Source organism: Myripristis murdjan, chromosome 6, assembly GCF_902150065.1.
Source record: "Myripristis murdjan chromosome 6, fMyrMur1.1, whole genome shotgun sequence".
Classification (NCBI taxonomy): domain Eukaryota; kingdom Metazoa; phylum Chordata; class Actinopteri; order Holocentriformes; family Holocentridae; genus Myripristis; species Myripristis murdjan.
This window is the reverse complement of record NC_043985.1, coordinates 4,044,124-4,060,002: the sequence shown is the minus strand read 5'-3', so window position 1 is coordinate 4,060,002 and position 15,879 is coordinate 4,044,124. Positions and strand designations below refer to the sequence as shown.

General features: G+C 40.2%; 1 protein-coding gene across 1 annotated transcript in view; it reads left to right on the top strand.

Moving 5' to 3' along the window:
* The first annotated feature begins 1,301 nt into the window (after window positions 1-1,301).
* Window positions 1,302-15,879, top strand: part of LOC115360515 (carbohydrate sulfotransferase 8-like) — a 57,830-nt gene continuing 43,252 nt past the window's right edge. The window contains exon 1 of the mRNA XM_030053479.1: window positions 1,302-1,571. The gene's annotated coding sequence lies outside the window, so the exon portion shown is untranslated. The remainder of the gene's footprint in view (window positions 1,572-15,879) is intronic.

Here is a 15,879-nt window from a genome sequence, read left to right as displayed (position 1 = left end):
CTCTAAACCCAAGTTGAGAACCCCTGAATTGTACTACAGGTGACGCTGGTTAAAAAAAAAAAAAAAAAAAAAAAAAAAATCTTTATATTTTTCCACTACACTGCACAGCTCTCAGGCGCTGCAGACATCCACCTGCCCGCCTGCCTGCCTGCCTGCCTGCCTTCTCCTCCCCAGCCCCTCTGAAGCTCTGTGCGCCGCCGTTGCCTGGCAAAACCGGCAGTATCGGCGGCACGGAGCTCCCCTGAGACTGACGGTGGAGAGCAAGAAATAGAAGCAGGAGGGAGGAGCGCGCGCGCACACACACACAGACACCGACACACAAACACACACACACTCACAGACACGCACGCGTGCACACACGCGCGCGCGCACAGGGGGATACAACATATACACACGGACAGCAGCGCACCTACGCGCCGCTGCACTGTAGAGCCGCGTCAAGTCAGCGACAATAGGGGGTCATATTTCCGGTGTAGATTTTCCACAATAAAACTGGAACATGCGCTGCAAGTGTTTTCCCACGCATTACAAAACACCAGAAATGTAGATTATTATATGATATATTTAAGGCGGTGTCTGAAGCTAATGAGAAATGTTGCTCTTGGGGATCACTAGAGGCCCGATACAGTATTGTCACAATACTTGAGTTACAAAATTATAGTACTGTGATTTTAAACATTTTTCAATATGTGTAGTATTACAGTAACATGTATTGAAATGTATTGTGATTTATTACATTTTTTTATCTTCAAATAATATCATCAAGGGAAAACTTTGCCAACATCTGTTTTATCTAATAAGATAGTTTTCATTCTGTTCATGTCACTTCAACAATTTTTATTGCAGCAAAATGGGACAGTCAAGAAGACACACTGACCAACTGTGTCATCAGTCTTGCATTGATTCTTGTCAATACAATATTGATACTTGACATCCGTGAGTCGATACAATAGTGCCACATAAAATATCACAATACAGTATATTGATTTTTCCCCCACCCCTAGTATATATAGCGTATGGCGGAGGTGAACTATGACCTTGGGTCAATGACCAAAATAAGTAAAATGATCTCGTCAGTGTATGCATATGATATTATAATTTTACGCAGCACATGGGAGAGGAAAAAAAGTGGGGTGGGTGGGCAGAGATGGGAGTGGGTTTATCCTCCACTAAGTTTCTGCCATTTTGCTCATGGAAAATGGCATTTATGGGCATTTATTTTGAAGGCAAAATAGCCCAGCATCCGGTTGTGCCGTCGTTATATCCGGTTGGCTTCATGCACGATTCTGACCTGACGGCTCGCCTCGCCCGTCTCCAGCCAACTCAGTTGTGATTTGTCCTCGCAAGTTTAGGTGCTTTTTCCCTCCTCCCGTGCACTTTGATCACGAAAAACGGACCTTTCAACGAAAAGAAGAGGTTGTTTTTCATTTTTGGCCTGTAGTTGTCCTGTCACTGGTTTAAAGCTGTGTTTTTGTCCGTGAATCCGAGGTCAACAAAGCCGGGAGAAGCTTACTTTCTAATGGACCAGTAACTCAACTCCGCCGACAGCCTCCATGCTGATTTCCACACAGGTGAGTTAACGGGAATGCAATTATTTTCCGAGCCACTTTTCCCGCCTGCTTTTGGTCTAAATTTATTTTCGACTGTGCGTGGATTCACTTTTCTCGTGAAATTATATCTGCTGTTTTTGCTCGTCACGCATTTTGAGTTTGTGTAAAGATGATACGCATATTCTATAAACTCTTTACTATATACGCAGAATATTGACTCATATTTCTGAGGGACTTACAGTGTGAGTGTGGTGCTGAGCAGCGAGTTTATAGTGGCCTCACCTCACTTCAGGGCAGTGTTATTTCCTAAGGTAACGTTATGTCAGTAATAATCCCTGACTGCTATGCTGGCTCTGTGGGTCTCTATTAGTGACCATATGGTTCTCACTTGTATTTAAATCTGTGCTATCACCAGGCCATGAGATTTTCTGTGGTGGATATACACCCGTAATAGCAGCATGGTTTTATCATCGCTCTTCTTAAAGGGGGGTTTGCTTTGAGTAAATCCCTTCATGAGATTAAGTTTTTTTTTTTTTTTTAAATTCTCATGTAAAGTCAGCTTGCTTTCAATAAGATGCAAAATAATCAACCGCCTGTAATGACGCTCTCAGGCCATTTTGGCTCAGTTTTTTATAGTCTCTAGGGTGTTTTTTTTTCTGATTACCGCCCTTTATATTCATTTATTTCGTTTTTTGTTTGTTTGTTTGTTTGTTTGTTTGATTGTTGGGCTGCTCATCTGTTTATTTATTTTATGGCATTTTGTACGCCTGTGCCTTTTCTAAACTCATTCTTGATGAGTACTGAAGGGTCATCTTACACTGTATGTGAGCCACATTTCTCTGACTTCCAGTGAGGCGAAATTAGTATATAGCCTATGGCTAAGTTTGCTCCAAGAAAGAGAAAAAAATCAGACTGGTGGTTTGCTCCTGTGATATTTACATGCAATTAGATTTAAAAAAAAAAAAAAAAAAAATGTAAAAGTTCTATATCAAAAGTTTGAAGTTTAGGAAATGGGTTTTCTTTTGAGATATAAAGTGCATAAAGTAGGGAGTTTGCACATACAAAGTATAAGTAGTGCATGGGGCAATAGAAGTAGAAATGCAATAAAAAGTATTTTTATACACTGTATATAATATTAATTTGGGTCTCTGTTGAGGGATGACTGATGGGTTAGGGTTAGGGTTAGATAGGGTTTGACAGATGTGATATGGAAACCAGTAAAAGATATTAGGGCTGGGATGATATGCTTATCTCCTGATTCGATACTATCACGATACTTGGGTGCTGATTCTTAGGCATTGCAATTTTGATATTATGATTTATTGCAATTTTTGTTTTTATGAGTTTACCCCTATTTTGTGGAAGTAAAGTTTCATGATGCTGTGATTTTCTTAAAGGTCACAAGTAATATATACAGTGACATCAAATTTAAAAAAAAAAAAAAAAAAAAAAAAAAATGGTCTCACTACAATGAAATGGCTACAATTGGATCAAATGTGGCTCATAGAATCCACAAGAGTCTTGGCTTTCTGGTCAAACCCAATTTATGCAGCCTCAAGTCTGTTTAGGCCCCAGTGTGCACAAATACACTGTTTCAGAATAGGTGAAACTAGCACATTTGTACTTCATGCCAACACTTGCATGTCTGTTGCCCCAAACTGCATGGGATTAACATGAGGTGGGCATGTCTGCAAAGAGGAGACCTTTGCTCCTAAGGTATATGCATGCATTAACAACTCTGTACATTCATGTGCATGGGGAGCACATCTCAGTGTGCGTGCCTTGGCTGGATAATGGGGTTTTTATATTTGGCATGAGTTCTAAAACACAAGTCTGAAGTTGCACAGAGATGCTGATAGGAAAACATTCTCCTGGAGGCATATTTCTAGCCAAGCGAGGATGTCATTAAGTGGGATTTTTGACCATTAGATATTTTATTTTCAGCTGCCCTGACGTATTCTACATCTTGCAGGAGAGTGTACTGGGAATGGCTCATCTCCCTGCTTCTTGAAATGTTCCTCCTCAGTATAAAAGCTCTTTCCTGGAAGCATGTTTCTACCCACGTCACCATACAAGTTGTGTTTTCAAATGCAGTGACCACTGGATATTATACCTTCAGTTTCTTGCTCTACATCTAGCAAGATGAGAAGCTAGGAATATTTTTTTTCTCCAAACACCGGTTCAAGAGTTGACTGGACCCAGCACTGATCAAACTGTGTCCTGTCTGAAAGGCACATAACAATACAGCCGGAGTATGGTCCGTTGTCAAAGAGGAGCCATGTTGGCTCAGATTAAGATGTCATAACTGTGTAGATTTGCCTGAGCCACACTGTTCAGAGGAAGATATCCATATCTGCAAAGTGTTTCCCTTTGGCAGCACACCGAAGGGGCCAGGGACTGAGCCACAGGAGCTTCAAACAGATACCATGTCCCACCTGTCACGCACAGAGAGCAGGAAAGAGGAGAAGGGGATTCATCTCCTCGTTTCTCCTCATCTCCTCTGTCAAGGAGGAGTTGAACGAGCCGCTGTGTGATCGTACTGAATTATTTCTCTCCTCGCAGCTATAAATAGCTGGGCTGTCCTGAGCACCTCACAGCCCTTGGTGGGAATCTGTGCTGCCCGCTGCTAAAAGCCTGCAAGGCAGGAGCATGCACACACACACACATGCATATAAACATGCACACTACGAATGTAACAAGAATCAATAGTTAGGCACCAAGTCAGAACCAAACATTTTGACTTCCATATCAATATTTTTGTATTCAGCATTGTAAGAATGACACAGCTGGATCCCTCCTCTGCAACTCAGTGTCTCTGGAATGGAGCCTCAGCATGAATGTTTAAATACTGAAATTCTTAAACCTGCAGTCATGCTTAAATGAAAATGAGAGCACATAATCAGACCATCTTATGTGTTGTTACAGCAGGACGTTTTTATACTCTCTTCCTCCAATTTGGTATTTTGTTGGGCTACTTTATTTTCCACTTCGTGTGCAGGCACCAAACACACACACACACACACACACACACGCACACCTAGTGAAGACACATGTGCAGCACACACTGGAGAATGATACACACACGAACACATTTAAACACCAGGGAACCCTAACCAAAGAAAGCTGTGGCCATGTACACACATACACACTCAAGAAGACAACACACACAGAAAGACACACACATACACAGACACCAAAACCACCCGGCAAGCACATGCAGACACACACACACACACACACACACACACACACACACACAAATACACACTAAAAGCAAACAGTCAAATGCACATATTCAGCAGAGAAGACTAAAGTAACACGAAAGACACATACACACATTTAACAAGACCAAATACACATGTACATCTAGACACACATTTGAAAAGATCACACAAGCGAAGACCATGTGTGCACACATACATACATATTCAAAAATATACTCATACTGTATCTACACATGAAAGAAGGCCATGTGCAAACACACACACACACACACCCCATAGATCTCACTAGTAAAATTAGAGAACGTTCTGTCTGTTTCTCTGTTCCTCCAAATGCATTAATGGGGCATGAAATTCCTTTGACCTGCCTCAAACAGGTATCAAACGGTTCATAATGACTGTGACAGTAGGCTACATTGTTTTTGTTGACTTGCAGTTTTTTGACACAGCAGGGAATTGGGAATATTGACCCACATTTCCCAGAAAATCCCACTCCCATGGTCCACTTCCGCAAAATGAGCTTCCACTTCCTGGGTAGCAGGATATTGTTAGTATTCCAGTGGAGGCCATGACTGTTTTGTATTTAAAAGTGTGCCATATCCACAATGCCATCATGACTTAAAAAAGAAATGTGCACATGAGTACTTGCAGACTGAAACATGTTAATACTGCTGCCTCCATTCCTGTCAGTGTACACCTGGTGGCAGCTTTGCTACCTCTCCCAGCAGCAGTGGCAGTGACAGAGAGGACAGCTGACTGCTGCACCGCGACAGTGTGTACAGCTGTACCTTCTGCCAAAATTCAGCAGATTTGATTTTTGCCACTTGCCGCTGCAGTAAAACCGCCAGTACTTATCAAAATAATTGAAAAACACACTCTGATCTATAGCCACTTCCTGGCAAAGTAATTTTGGACATGTCAATCAAAGATTGCGTCACACCACAAGTGCCTGAACACTGTTGCTGCTTTTCTGCTGCTGCTGCAGATCTTCCCCGTTTGCTTGCTGCTGAGGTGGAAGGTAAACACTGTAAACCTAAGGGAGAGGCGGCGTAGCCCACAGTTGCTGCGTTTTGTCTTCAGGTGCCTTGTAACATATACGGATAATGAACACCTGAATAAAAGAGGTCAAGGCTTGTCCTCTGAGGGTTCAGTCTGGGAAATGTAGGAAATTAATGACTCATAAAGACGTAGGGGTGAGCTGAGTGCTAGGATGGATAATGTAGTTTTTATGAGCATTATCCTAATAAAATATGTAAATGCCTGTGATTTAACAATTAAATTTTTATCTCCTCTTTCAGCATTGGGTATCTGTGTACGTCATATGTGCACTGAGTACTGATCAGCCAGCGGAACACCATAGCTGTGTGTGTGTGTTTGTGTGTGTGTGTGTGTGTGTGTGTGTGTGGCTGCACCATATTTCTACCTATTAAAATGCTTTTACTGGAATTTTGGTTTATATGCCTGTTTTCTTCTATGCATATTAATCCATCCCACCTTGTAGAGAAGCCTGTATGGGACAGTGTGCACCCAGCAAAATGAGCATAAAATGCAGTTCCAAACCTTGCCGGTGTGTTAATATAGAATGGTGAATCAGGCTTATTTGAAGATAATGGTCACGCACAATCGTGTATTCACCTAGGGCAGTGTAATTATCTCTCCCTGTCTCGGTTGCTGTCATTTTCAGTCATCCTGTCTGTTTGCAATTAATAATAATGGCAATAATGAAAAGAGGAGTGACAGTGGATTTTCTGGGTTAGATAACGATGAAGGTTGACTGATGAAGTCATATGGCGGTAAGAGTGGTCCAAATTTAAAATGTTTTATCAGAGTTTAATATCCAGCTTTCCTTTGTGTGCTGCAAAATCGTGGACCTTCAGAGACAGCTGGACACTCAGTGGCAATGAAGGAATACATCTTTTGTGCTCGTCTGTGGCATTTTGGTAACCTCATGGCTTGGAGGACATTGCTTATTGTAGCGGTTCATAAAAAGTGTTCTTTCAATATACAGGAACTTGAAATAACACCCACACAGTTTGAATGCTGTGATGTACTATGGACTAGTTAATGTAGAAATTAGTGACTGATTGGCCTAACATGGCAAAATTTGGTGGAAAGCTTGATCATGGGGCAAGAAAGAGCATTAATTGGCCCAAGGAATGGGAGTGGGGGGTATCGGTGGGTGTGGCCTATGACAGAAAGGTGTGTAACTTCCTGGGGAAACTCGGCAAAAATATGTGGAAAAAGTTTGGTCATGAGGCAAGAATGAGCTGATAAGCCTTCCATGCTGATTGGTGCAGTAGTGGGTGTGGCCTATCACATAAGGTACATATCTCCAGGAACAGAAATACAGGTAACACTTTACAATAAGAGTACAACAATTAACATTAGTTAACCTTACTTAAAGCTGTAATGGTTAATTAACTGTTAGGTAATGATTATTATGGCATTTACTAATGTTAATAATATCTACAATAACCCTTAAATAACATATAAATTAATACCTTAGCATGAACAGCATTAGTACATGATTCTTAGACACATTAGGTAACGGTTAGTTAACTGTTACTTAATGTTTATTACCTGTTACTTAATGTTTATTACGGCATTAACTAACGTTAATTGTTGTACTCTTATTGTGAAGTGTAACTGAAATACCTGTTAAACAAAAAACACTATCTTCAATTAAAAACATGAACAGAAAGAATTGCCAGTGTTTTTTTTTTGTTGTTTTTTTTTTTTTTTGTTTTTTTTTTTACCTGTGTGACATTGGCTGAGGTACGCACTCTACTGTGTGCCATCTTTCTAGTTAGACGTTTTTCTCTCAGTGTCTTAGCTGGAATTATGATTTTATTCATTTAATTCATGCAGTCAGTTATTTTCCCCTTCAACATGCAAACCCTATCATTTTAAGCAGCCTTGTGAGCAAAACGTGATGCTCCATTTCAGTTGTGCTTTCTCTGAACTGTGCTCTTCAGTAAGTCAGTATTAGGTTTCAATTACCACAGGCACCTTTAATCTCAACATATGCCCTCTGTCACAGCGGAAACACTATCCCTCCACCCCACGCTAATGAGAAAAACCACACTCCAGGATTATTTCACCAGCGACGTCAAATAATCTACAAAGGACAGTTATTTATGGGGTTGTATGCATTAATAATACATTTAAAAGACATCCTTGCTTTCCAAAAAGGGATTCTGTTCTGGTTTCATGGACATTTCGGATGCTTGCCTTTCGACCGCTGCTGTCTTTGAGTGACCTTTGCTGTTGCTGGGCTTCGTAGCCTGTTGTCCCTCGGGTTCGGCTGATGTGAGCAGGCCTAGTACAGATAGACGTTTGTAATGGCTTCTCCCCATCCTGAAGAAACAAGACTCCAGGGACCAGCTATGCATCTTTTAGTGTTATGCTAATGGATGCTAAGCTTCCACACTGAGCACTGATGCTTTAAAACAAACCACTACACAAGCAAGCTGTGTCATGTTGGCTCCAACTCTCCCAACCCCTCCGGTCTGAGTAGGCTGTGCCGGTGGTCACGATATGAAGATTTATAGGTTATTATAGGAACCTTATGAGTTAATGCAGTAGCAATAGCTAGTCTTCCCATGGTCCACAATAAAATGTCACCGTACTGTATTAAAGGTTGTCATTTAAACCATGGTAAAATTCAGTTGATTAAGAGTTCATCCAGTGCCACATTGCTCATTTATATTCTAACATCAATGATCAGGGTAAAGCTGACTTGGCTGGTGAGTCACTTGTTTGCAATGATGCCAAATATCATCAATATTAAACAAGACAAATTAATTAATAAACAATAGCAACAGTATGTGGCTCAACACAATTCTTCAATATGACATAATAATAAAGAACACCTTCAGTTTTCAGAATAGTGCGAGAATGCAGATTTAAGAGAACAGAATAGAATGAAAAGATAAAACTATTTTCCTCATTTCTGCCCTCTGCCCTAAAAATAAAGAAAAATAAAGGGACAGCTCAAATACGAAAAAAAAAAAAAATAATAATAACTTGGTAAACTGCAACACAACAATATGCAAACTTGTACTGAACCCCACCACACACACAAGCACACATACAGAGAGAGAGGGAGGAATACACAACGCCATGTTATGTCAAAAATTAAATGATGATAACGGTCCAAGCAACACAACTGAATTAAAATGCAGCTTATGTGTGTTTTATACAGCAAGCTGGTGGGTGGTAGTGATGATACCTCATGTCATCTCATATTTATGCCTTTAAAAACCCACCCAACTCATGGTAAACCAGTCCAAATCCTGTCCATCCGCCCAAGTCCATTTTTCCCAACACAATGCAAACCAAAACTGTCCAATTGGGCTCAATACTGCTCATTTGTGTATTTGTGCCTGTCACTTTTGTGGCTCAATCTCAGCGGTGTTATTTAAGTCCTTCAGATTGTACAGCATCACTTGAGCAAGGCCATGATGACTCGAAATGCAAAATGAGAAAAGTAAGAAGTGATTTTGATAAATAAGCTGCTTCTGAAGACATTTTACTTTCCTTTTAGTTAGAGCTGAAACCCTTAGTGCTCGGATTGAATGTGAAATTGCTTCTGGAGTCTCCAAACCTTAGTCCCTTTGACTGATTCAGAAGTGTTTGCAGTAATATCATCATCATTGTGGAGAGACACTTTGTGGTGCTTTGCAGTTGAAAATGGGAAAATGGCTTTCATTCGATCACAGCTAAGCTATAAAGACTGAGATATGAAAAGAGAAAATGGGTCCTATTCACTCAAACTGTAATGCTAGTCTAGTCCTAACTCACCAAAGGAGAAAAAAGATTTTGTTGAAATCACAAGGCCTAATTCTTTAGAGTTCAGAAGAAGGTCAAGGGCAATTTTTCTGAAGCCACCGCTGTTGAGAATTACATGTCAGGAAAAATCCAGGGTGGGAAATTAACATGTGTTTTGGGACAAATGTTCCCAAACTCTTCTTGAAATTGAAATTGACCAGGGGAAAAAAATTGGTGAGCATTAGGCAATACATTAGCTGTGCAGCTTATGTTATTACATTATAAAAGTGAGTTGGAGAAATACAGAAATATAATGAAATGTCCCCAAAATCATTTTGCGAGAGGGTAAAAGCCCCAATACAAATTAATTAGTTAATTTCCGTCCCTGGAGTTTTCTTAAGCATGCTGGTAACAGTGAAATTTCCAGATCAGTAGGTCTTAATTTGATGCCTGGAATGAGACTAATTTACACCAGCTATTACATTTTCCCTCCCTTCCTACTAATTTCTCCCCTTGTTCCTGTAAAAGAATGGTATTTACAAGAGTAGTGCCATTTATTGTCCACAAAGAAATTCAGTTTCCACGTCAGCAAGAAAATGGCACTCGTCCATATAACACACACGTCATCCACTATTTAATTACATTTAGTGAAGTTAGTAGTGTAGTCAGAGCCTTCCTGCCAATTTGTGTACTCATTAGTGGACAGAATTGAAAACAACATTGAAATCTGCAGTTATGTCCTGACACACAGATAAACTTCTCCTATTTTTACACCTCATTGGCTTGTCTGGGAGTAGCCTACTTCAGGAAGTTTTCCCAGAAAATAATACGATTTCAGTTTTGAGATTCTGTGACAGCTCTAATTTTCATTTTTCTTATATCAAAAGTTGTGTTGTGCAGATTGTGTAGGGGTAACAGTTCAAGGGCCTAGTTTTCTAAGCTTTGATAAAGCATCTCAACTGAAGTATATTATAATGTGTGTCAGATGATTTGGATAGACATATAAAAGTACCAGAAATATAATCGTGAATATAATCTGTAAATCCGATGAGTTGATAAACCACCTCCTCCACCACAATAAAGGGCCCATAGCCCCTTCAATGTGAACTAAGTAGATTAATCCTTTTTCATTCCCTGATGAAACTATAATCTTATATGGGATAGCCTATAGGGGAGACCTCAGTGTGTATTTGTGTTTATTAAAATCACACTAGAAAGGAACCAAGGTGAACAAAAGGTTGAATGTTGCCCCACAACAGCAGGATAGAGTGTAAAGCCACTGTGAAGATAAACATCTGCCAGGCAGTTTGTTTATCCTCACCTTTAAGATAGGTCAGCTATTAAAGCAGAACTTGCTGGACAACAGTGAGCACATTGTGATGAATGGCTCCCTCGCCATAAAAGCTTTGGCTATGTAATTTACTCTGACCCTATTTGAACAACCTTTTTAGCTGCAGCAGTCGAGGCAGGTCTCTCTGTAACCGAATACAGTATCACAGCTCCCTTCTCATTACACCTTCAAGACAGTCCAAGGCAGTAGCCTACTTGGGGAGTGTGGAGAGATAAGCCACAATCCTCTTTGACATTTCTGGGTCTCCAAATTTAGAGTTGAAAATTTTCACTTTCGTCTCTTTTGTTCAACTCTAGCACGGGATCCGTGTAACTTCGAATATTCACGCTGTCTTGCAGCTCAAGCTGCTGCCAGCTGACTCACTCTGTTAGGCAGTGAGAAGTCTGTAGTCACAATATTGATACAGCACAACTCATTCAAAGCAGTTCAATATTACCAATCGTTTCCTATTTCAGAGCGTTGATGAGTCACCTCAGGGAGGTAGTATTTGTGGATACAGTGCGTGATGGATGATGTGTTACCCTGTCCTGTTGCAGCAAAGAGCGTTATGTTTGTCCTCAGGTTATCAGACAACACAGACAGAGGAGGGCGCAGACAGCTATTGATCTCTGTGAGTTCTCCATCTGTCATGTTAATCTGGGAACCACGGGACTCTCCACTGTATAGGCTTTTCTTGGCAAACCTGATGAAAGTGTCTTCTGCCTGGGCTGGGGCAACAGGGTCAAAGGTCACCGGGCAAAACATTTCACCCAACGAGGATCTGAGAGAGCTGGAAGTGGATCGTCGGGCCGGATTACAGTTGTCCCATCAGTTGATTATTTTTCCAATATCCAGTTACAATCTGCTGAACTATGTGTTGGCTTTAGATTCAGGGGGAATTGAAGCATGTAGATTGTCACTACATTGATGGCTTTTATGTTGATGGAATATGAGTCTTGGTTTATTTTACTTCATATTACAATAGTAGAAAGTTTGCTTGTTTTGACGGCAGTTTGGAATTAGGGATGGGTATCTCAGGAAAAATGCCATTCGATTATCACAGGGAACTATTCAATAATTTGTTGACAAATCGCTCTCATGTTATTACCAAGGGTCAAACAAACTAGGCTATTTGATTTATTTCAATTTTGTGACTATTGTAAAATTGGCCCATCATCATGACCCATCCCAATACGGGATTGAAGAATAGCGCCATCTATGGCCCCCAAAATTACCCCAACACATTGATTTATTTGTTTGTTGGATGCATTGCAGTATTTTTTGTTATTGTGTGTCAAACTGTTTGACTGGGCTCATCATATAACAACTGATATCGAAAGCAGCCAATGTGCTTGAGCAAGTCACTGCAACCAAATATGCTTACTCGTTTACTTAAATGTAAATTCAAACTTAAATGTAAATGGACGTTATAGCTCAACCCCTGACAAGAGGCTCCACTAAATATGAAGTGAGCCTTATAAATGAAAGTGTATTGGTGTGCTTTTTGGTTGTGACAGTGCTAGCCGCACATCCAGCTAAACACCATGTATTTTTTTAAGGTACTAACCATCACGCCTCAGTAACAAGACATACTCACAGAAATTTGTATTGCTCATGTTACCTTGGAAAGAAGCCTCAGTGCAGCACCTTGAGCTAGTACTGTTGCATGCCCTGTAGTGCTGAATCATCAAATCCCCGCAGCAGATTTACAGGTAGAGTGCAGAAACAACAACCTGGGGTGTTTTGAGAATAGATTTGTTGGAGGCCTAATTTTGAAGGGGAGTTTTTGCATCCTCTCCTTGGAGTAACCTGTAGTTACACAACCTGTACTACCTAAGATATTGAGACGTGTTTTGATTTAATTGGGTCTTTTATCTAATGATACAATTTCTCAATTACTTTGTAATCATTTAAATAGAAAACAACCCATTTTCAAATGTTCCAGAAACATGTCTGGCACTGTGACCTTGTTCAAAAAGTGTTCCTTGTTCAGCTGTCTTTTGTGAAATATTGAAAGAGCAGGCACATGATCCACAAAACCACAAATTCATGTTCAGACCCAAGTGCAGAAAAGGGTGAAAATGCGGTTTTGTATCCCATTTGATTATTATGCCCTTATTTTTCAATAGCAACAAAAGAGGATCCCTATTAAACCATTAAAACTGTGATAACAAGATGTACTCTGTGTCAAATCCCTGAGAGACTTGGTCCAGAGTAGCACAAAAGCTCTTCTAAACTGTCCCAGACTCATTTCATTTTGAATGGGGAGACGAGGCTGAGAGCTGCTCCACAGCTCATCCCAGTTTGAACAAAAGAGCTCATGAGACTCTGAAATAGAGTTTGGAGGTCTGATTCACAATATTGCACTATACAGTAACTGAGGTACATTAATAGGATTTGATGAAATGATATGGGCATACTGAGAGCGGCTTTTGTCTGGCTAAATGAGGAAATGTGACTACAAAGTGACTGTTAACTTCAGATCAAGAGCCATGATGCCACTGCCTTACTTTCAGTTTGCCTCTGACTTTGGGGCTTTAAGAATTTGAGCTTATTGTTATGTTTAAGAGTCTAGCCATTATGAGTCTTTCATGGGCAGTATAGGATTTGGGATTGAAGCTGCCCATAGTTAATATTTTATGGTAATATTCATCATCTTTAAATGTGACTATTTTTATGCCAAAAATAAATGGTTGGGTACTCTGTAAGGTGTACAAATCAACCAATGTGTCCTCTGTCATTACCTTTGGGCGGAGCGGCCCACCACCCCATGGGGGACTGCCATGCGATAGCTCCTGTTTTTTAACGCCGCCCAACCTGAATGTGGTGACACTGGTGAGGATAGCACTCCTTTAGTCTGTATCTCTATAGTGCTGCGGGAAGTGGAACTGGCATGGTTTCACAGATCAGCAGCTCAGTCTGTTAACTTACACAAAACCATTGTTAGTCTGAACATGTGATTGGCTGACAATTTGTCTTACATTGACATACCACCATCCTAAGCGTTAACCAGTAAGTCAGTGGTTGTGGGCATAAAAAAAGCCCTGTCAGTCACGAATGACTTCAGTGCAGCGACAAAACACATTTCCTCGTTGCTTCCCTCAGGGTGATGCTATAAAATCCCCCTGGCAAAGAAAAAAAATCTACAAGGGTTCTTTTATCCCAAATGCAATTAATGTGGTGAACTGCAGTAAACTGTTATATGGAAGTGCAGGCTATACATCATGGGTATGAATGCACTGACTTGTACAATTGAGAGATCTTTTTTCTGTTAATGTGATGTTTTTATTTTGTGGACATGTTTGTGCGAGGCCGAGGAGAATTTTCCTGCCTCGGCTGGACAATAAAGTTTATTCTGCTCTATTCTATGATAGCCTGGTGATAGCTGCACATGGATGAGCCACTACACTATGTGATTTATTGACATAATTTATTGTAAATTTTTCTGACGAGTTTTGCACGAGTAATTTTCGCCCTGCTGGGAAGCAGGGGGCTATGTGTCAGCAGTTAACTGGCAAGTAAAAACACTAAAATAAGGTGGAGAATGAACTAGAATTAAACTGGTGAAATAAGAAATAGCAGGCTAGATATAGACCAATGTGTTTATTCAAAAATTTTCAATTCACCTCCCGCACCCCTGTCCACTATACAGTGTACAGTCATCATTAGATTTTTTCATATTGTTATCAATATTGTTTCGGCAAATTGCAAGGAAATAACCTTATATTATTTTATGATATTATTTTATATCACCCATCCCTACTTTCAATCTTAAGTTGTAACAAGCACAAGAAGAAAAATTTGAGAGTCATGGAATCAGTGGAGTGGAAGTGCTACTTGAAGTGAGCTGTGGAGAAAACATGGGACTGATAATTGTGATGATATGTTTGTGATGTTTGTTTGTATCAATGGATAAAATATTAGGATCAAGTGAGGGATTGTATTAATGTGTACAGGGTAAAAATACATTTTACTCCCTCTCTTACCTCTCCCCTCTTTCTCTCTACCCTCTCTCCCCTATTTCCTTTTCCTCCCCACTTTCTCTCCACCCAACTGCCTTATTCTTTTGCCAGTGGATTAGCACTTTGACAGAGAACCACCGCTTTCTCTATTATCATCATCAGCCTTATTACCACAGTGCTGTCCATGTGTGCAGATCACTGCAAACAGAGGCCCTGACCAAGACCCATGTGGGTCACAACACATTGGTTGTTTTTTTTAAAGAGCTGTCATGTGAAATAAATGCATTTTAACTTTACTCCAATCCGATAGTGTCTTGTGGAATGTTTTGGAGACTTGCACTTTATGATTTGTTTGAGATTTTTTTTCACCTTGACAAAGAATCTTTCATGAGTTGAAATAAGAGTCACGGAATCATCACTTGAGGTAATTAGCCATGCGTGGCTAATTACACAGTTATGGTATAAATGGTGAAGTGTGGTCATCATAAGATAGGTCATTAAAGGTCGGCTGTGTGCCGCTGCAGGAATGTTGCCACAGACACCAGCTTTGCCATGTCTGCAATATTACAATGTTCAGTTTTATCTGTGGGTGCACGGCTTAACTAACATTGAAAATAGACTGAACATAGCATTCATTTATGTAAAAGTTGCGTACTGTAGCTTTAATGAATTAATTGCTATCTTAGTAATTGCGTTTAGCTTTTTTAGCTTTTTTGTTTTTTTATATATGTGGAAAGTTGAATTTCTAACAACAACAAACATGAACAGGAAAAAAACAGTTTTTTCCAGTGCCAATCAAGAGTTGGCTAATAAAAGCTAATTGGCGGAATCTTGCAAATAATGAAAATAAGCATTGATGACAGAACTATTTTAATTCACATTTATTGCAGTGCTCTGGGGCTCCGCCTGCGTGCCTGTATAGATACATTTTCACCACCATGAGTGGTGGGCAAACACTTTACACATCTGAAAACAACTCTGCATATTTGATGGACAATTTATCAGACCACAAAAGCCTGCAGATTGGCAGTAGAAAACACACAGTT